The 6,217-nt window shown below is 44.8% G+C and overlaps 1 long non-coding RNA gene across 2 annotated transcripts; it reads left to right on the forward strand.

The window, feature by feature from the left end:
- Positions 1-375: 375 nt before the first annotated feature.
- Positions 376-5,912, forward strand: LOC308481374. 2 transcript variants are annotated; one of them, XR_013988601.1, is made up of 3 exons: positions 376-1,157; positions 1,515-2,051; positions 4,808-5,912. It is a non-coding gene; the product is annotated as an uncharacterized lncRNA (long non-coding RNA). The 2 variants fall into 2 exon arrangements; XR_013988602.1 differs by having other exon boundaries at positions 376-1,146.
- The last annotated feature ends 305 nt before the right edge of the window (positions 5,913-6,217 follow it).

A 6,217-nucleotide genomic window follows, 5' to 3' on the forward strand; every position in this document is an offset into this window, starting at 1 on the left:
AGTCATATTTACTGCTCTGCTCCTGTTTTACCTCTGCCATCCTCTGACCACTGACACATGGTCTTCAGAGTATTGCCTGTAAGGGAATGCAGCCATTAGGCTGAAAAATGTCCTCCCACCCCCTGGGTTAATGAAGGGCCATTGCCTGGCACCAGTGCTTATTAGGGTTGGGCTATACATGTTTTTAATAAGAAAGAAGCAAAGGAGCAAATCACTTCTGAGCTGAACTCACCATTGTGAGGTCTAAGGAGATTATGATGATACACAACCTCCCCCAAGCTGCTGCCATTGGCTGTAGACTGTCTGTGATGTCACAAAAGTACTTGGCTGCTGAGTGGATATAAAGGTGGGCAAAGACTTTTTCCTTCACAGAGGTCAACAGCTGTGGCATTCAGTACTGGGTGGTGGTCTTCCACATGGAGGGTGAACTGGCACATGGAATAAGGTGATCATTTGGCAGTGAGATGCTGTGGAGTAATGAGAAGGCAAGTTTGCTTGCTGACTTAGGATCACAGCTTGAAGGCAGATGTTATCCACAGTTGGAACCTGGCTGATGTCAGGTGATGGACCTGGTGGAAGCTGGCTGATGCTGGTGAGCGGAAGCCAGTGGAGTTTGCATTTGGATGCTGAAAGGCTGAAAGCATTCCGAGTCGGTACAGCATGGGACTCTTTTAATCTCAGGGTCGTGATGGAGGTAAGCTGGTTGAAATTCACCTTTATATACAGGTAAGCCCACTCTACAGAAGCTGCATGCATATTTGTGGATTGAAGCTGGTGTGTTGCATGTGTGTGAGTGGAGACTGGCTGATAAGTGGGTGTGTCTGAATGGGAGGTGTGACGTTTGCCCTCCTAGGTGTGTGACATCATACTGGGTTCATAAGGAAAGGGTTAACTAATTGTAAAATGACTAACCAATGAGAACCCAAGGGGCAGAGTTAACTGTGTATAAGGTTTAAGCACAGAGGGTTTTTTGGAGGAGTTGGAGTTAGAGTTAGAGTTAGAGTTAGAGTTAGGGTGGTTGAGAAGACAGTCTGGAGTTAGAAGAGACAGAGAAGATAAGTCTGTGGGTTGGGCTAGTCTGGTGTGAGAGAGTGAGATAATTTGTTAAGAGGAGTCAGTCAAACAGTTGAGATAATCAGTCAGAAGGTATTAGGAAGGTAAAGGTAAAGGGACCCCTGACCTTTAGGTCCAGTCATGGCTGACTCTGGGGTTGCGGCGCTCATCTCGCTTTATTGGCTGAGGGAACCGGTGTACAGCTTCCAGGTCATGTGGCCAGCATGACTAAGCCGCTTCTGGTGAACCAGAGCAGCACATGGAAATGCCGTTTACCTTCCCGCCGGAGCGGTACCTATTTATCTACTTGCACTTTCTGCTTTCGAACTGCTAGGTTGGCAGGAGCAGGGACAGAGCAACGGGAGCTAACACCGTCACGGAAATTCGAACTGCCGACCTTCTTATCTTAACCCACAGCACAACCCGTGTCCCTTGCACCACCCGCGTCCCTTATTAGGAAGGTATAGGCCAGTAAAGAAACTAAAGTTAAGATACTGACAGGAATATTATCAGAGAAACCATAAACTTGTTAATGTTTGTAAAATAAACTTGTTTTTTTGGTTCACTTTTAACAACTGTCTGGACTCAGCGTTTTACCAGAGAGTAACAGGTTGGTGGCAGCGGGGAAGCAAGCACAGTGGTGGCACAGGGATCAATAGACCGTTAAATGTCTGGGGACCCTGTGTGATCGCCACAGGAGGTTTCAAATGTGGTTGATGCAAATGTTGTGTCTGGATGCACAGATCACCCTCCAGACACAGTGTGCCTGGGAATTATGCTTTAAGGTTGTGGTGGAAGTCGCCCTCCAGTCACGGGGAATGGATGAACTCGTGAATTCATGGGTGGAAGCTGATGTCAGGGATCAAGTTGCCATACAGAAGCCAGTGGAGGTGCCTGTGTGATGATGTCGGATGGTAGCCATCCCCGTTAGCATTCCTGGGTTTGCCTTTCAGGGATGTCTGAAGCCGGTGAGATCTTTCCCAAGACCACTTGTGAAGGTAATGAAGATAATTTCAGGGCTTAAGCAAGCTTCTTTTTATTTCTAAATAAATGCCTTTCTAAATAAATCTAAGCAGTGTTTGGCTGTGCCTTCCACCCATCCTAGGATAGATAATGGAAGCTGTGTCGATGATTCCCCAGCTGCTGCCATTGGCTATGGACTCCTTGTGATGTCATAAACAGACATGGTGGCTGAGGGGAATGAGGCAGTTACTGGTGGGGGGGGAGGGAGGGAGGGAGCAGCTGAAGGAGGGACTTCAGGGGAAGTTGGGGCAGGCAGCACCAGTTGGAGACACAGAAGCTAGGTTCACTCTATCTTCTCGAGTTGCCAACATTTTGATCTCTCAGGGCTCCTGTGCGTGTCTCACCTCCATAGAATCATAGAATTGTAGAGTTAGAAGGGACCCTGAGGATTATCTAGTCCAACCTCCTGCAATGCAGGAATCTCAACTGAAGCATCCATGACAGATGGCCAACCAACCTCTGCTTAAAAACCTCCAAGGAAGGAGAGTCCACCACCTCTTTTGGGAGTTTGTTCCACTGTTGAACAACTCTTACTGCCATAAAGTTACTGCTGATGTTTATTCGGACTCTCCTTTCTTGTAACTTGAAGCCATTGGTTCTTTTGATTATAGCAGCACTCTGGGCCTGTTAAAGAAAACAGGAACAATAACACAAAAAGTTAGTCACAACTAAGTCCCTTTGGAATATATGGGACTTAACGTCACACACGGCTGTGCCTGCAGTCCTAACCATATCTACTCAGATGTAAATCATATTGAATTCAATGGGGCTTACTCCCAGGAAAGTGGGGTTTCCCCCTTACCTGGGAGCAAGACATGTTAAACTCAATGGGACTTACTTTTGAGTAGATGTGTATATTATTGCATTGCTACTTCCTAGTAAGTATGCCTGAGATTTCAGGCTTCTGTTATGTACACTTACTTGGGAGTATGTCCCAAGGTACTCACTTCTGAGTGAGCACGCAAAGGATCAGGCTGCTCATTTCTGCTCCACTATTTTCAATGGATCTTAATTTATGGCTGACTTCTGCACGATTGTGTGCTTTATGTGTAGCACTGTAAAGATGACTCTTCCTCTTTCTTTCATGTTCTATATTGTTTTCCAAATAGGGAAAAAAACATTTTTCCAACATGACCAAGAGTTATGTTGTCTAGCTTTTCTGGAGCCAAGGCATCATCAGTTTTTGTAAAAAAAATGTTTTAATTAATCCTTATGAGACAGATGGGCAGAAAGGTGCAGAAGTAAACAGGTGGTGTTTGGGGGCATGGGGAACTAGCACTCAGCTTGCCCAGAGGACCATGGTGTGTCTGACATTTGGAAATGCATGTGAGAGGAAGAAGAGAAATTAAAATGAAATGTGAAGCCTATGAAGAAACAGAAAATAGAAATGAACATGGGCTTCATTTCTGAAGTGAGAATTTCTATTTTCAATTTTTTTGTAGATAGTCTCCCCCCCCCCCCAAAGGAGGTAAAGTGATCGGCACCATCCCAGCACTACGGTTTTGTTCCATCTCTTGTTCAGCTTCCTAAGATGACTTGTTTTGCATCATGTTAGCTCCACCTCTCTACTACAACCAACCCAACTACTGCAAGCAAAGTAATGCTAGGGAAACAATCCCACACACCCAACACCACTTTACCTGCTTTCCATGCAGGCCAGCATGACACCCTGTTTTGTGGAGTTGCACCACAGTAGCAGGATGTCAGGGACCATGTTGAGGAGGGCTGCACAGATGAGGAATGGTGGGAGCCTCCCCCTCCCTCTGCTCCTGATCAGGATCCTGAATCTTCCCAGGAGCAGTGGAACAGTATAGATTTGGAACAGTGGTTCGCTGAGGGACATAGTTCAGAAGACAAAAGTTGGGAAGAACTGGGTGGTGAACAGCTAGGAGGAGAAGAACCAGGAGAGAGTTAACAGACTCTGGTTTGCTAGAAAGTGTCCAGCCAATCAGTCCAAGGTCATAGAGATTAGATAAAGTCAGGGAGATTCGATAAGGTAGCTGCACAGAAGGAACAGTGGTTGCAAGACCAGGTTGCAAGACGAGGAAGTGACTTGGGTGACTCGGGGGGGGGGGAGTGCCACTGTATTCTGCTCTGGTCAGACCTCACCTGGAGTACTGTGTCCAGTTCTGGGCACCACAGTTCAAGAAGGACACTGACAAACTGGAACGTGTCCAGAGGAGGGCAACCAAAATGGTCAAAGGCCTGGAAACGAAGAACGGCTAAGGGAGCTGGGCATGTTCAGCCTGGAGAAGAGGAGGTTAAGGGGTGATATGATAGCCATGTTCAAATATATAAAAGGATGTCACATAGAGGAGGGAGAAAGGTTGTTTTCTGCTGCTCCAGAGAAGCGGACACAGAGCAATGGATCCAAACTACAAGAAAGAAGATTCCACCTACACATTAGGAAGAACTTCCTGACAGTAAGAGCTGTTCGACAGTGGAATTTGCTGCCAAGGAGTGTGGTGGAGTCTCCTTCTTTGGAGGTCTTTAAGCAGAGGCTTGACAACCATATGTCAGGAGTGCTCTGATGGTGTTTCCTGCTTGGCAGGGGGTTGGACTCGATGGCCCTTGTGGTCTCTTCCAACTCTATGATTCTATGATTCTATGAGTGGGTGGAAACCTTAACTGGGAGCACCTTTACTCCGAGAATGGACTCTTTGTTCTTTCTCTGTGATCATTAAAATCTCTTTAAATGGTAAGAGACTATTTTTTGCTTTGTTCTGCTTAGCCACAGCCAAAGGGATGGAGGGGCAAAGAATTTGAAGAAACAAGATTTACCAACTATCGAAGAATGGCAGATGAAGATGATGGACTATATGGAACTTGCCGAACTGACTGGGAGACTCCTAGACCAGAGAGAAAAGTTGGTGGAAGAAGACTGGAAGAAGTTTAAGGAATATTTGAAAAAATATGTTAATATTTAAATCTTAGAATAGCTTTGGAAGTGGATATAGGCTGTAGGGTTAGAAGTAGAAGATAGGGTATTTTAAAATAGTTATTTGTAAGTGATAAAATGTGAAGTTATTTTAAGTGCGATAAAAAAAAAGATGGTTAGAAATTATGATATATGTAAACTGCTAAAGATGAAGTAAAATGAAAATCAGATGGGGGGACTTGGGGAAGCCCACTTAACAATGTTTAGAAAAATAAATAATTCCTTTTAGAATTCATCTTTAGATGAACTGGTTGCTTGCTGCATGAGTTTAGCTGCTTAAAGGAAAAAAAGGAACCACGTTTGCTGTGTAATAATGTTGCAAGCAAACAACACCTGCAGAGGATCAATTTTTAAAAAAATAAAAAAACCCCAAAAGCTTGAAATAAGTGGGAAGCATCAGAATCCCACTAATGCTTGGTGACTGATCTTGTTAGCACACATCGTCTGTCATCATAGCATGGTGACCTAAAACAAGAATCGCACACTGAAGAACCACCAGCAAGGAAAAAAATGTGTTATTATAACGTGCCTCAGTCAGAGCCGCTACACTCCCCCTCCCCATCTCTTTGAGCGGAACTTGATTGTCAGCATTATACACAAGTCCAGACAAAGCTTTCAATAGAAGCCTTTTTGGAAGACAATTAAAGAAAGCATGATAACGGGATTTGTCACCATGATGTGGCTGCTATTTGAGCAGGCATTATAATAATGAAAGAAAGTTTTACTAATTGAAAATGTGAATCAAATTCAGCTGTCTCCCTTTCTCTCTCTTCTTTTTTAATTTCTCTTGGATGAAAGCCAATTAAGATCATCTGTCTAATGCATCTATTCACCCCTCGCTGCAACAATGTGTCAATTGTAATGGATGTCTAATAAACTCAGAGTTTCTAGGACAGAATGCTGAGTGCAGAAAACAACCAGTGAGAAACATGGGTGCGCATACCTGAGAAATGTTCAGGCAAGAGAAAGATTTGCCCTTAGAAAGGGACTCAGACTGGGTCTCTGCATCACCCCCTCCCCTGTGTGATGTGCATGAATTAGCAGAATGTGATTTTCTACCAGACCATGGCTCTGTTTCATCACCTCGGTTGCACAGAGCTCAGTGGGCCTTCCCATTAACTACAGTGGGAGGGAGCAGCTGTTTGTGGGCATTAAGAGCCGGCATAGTTGTACAGGTCAAAGTCCTGGACTAGGAGCAGAGTT

This window comes from Podarcis pityusensis (genome assembly GCF_964106645.2).
Source record: "Podarcis pityusensis genome assembly, chromosome: 7".
Lineage (NCBI taxonomy): Eukaryota > Metazoa > Chordata > Lepidosauria > Squamata > Lacertidae > Podarcis > Podarcis pityusensis.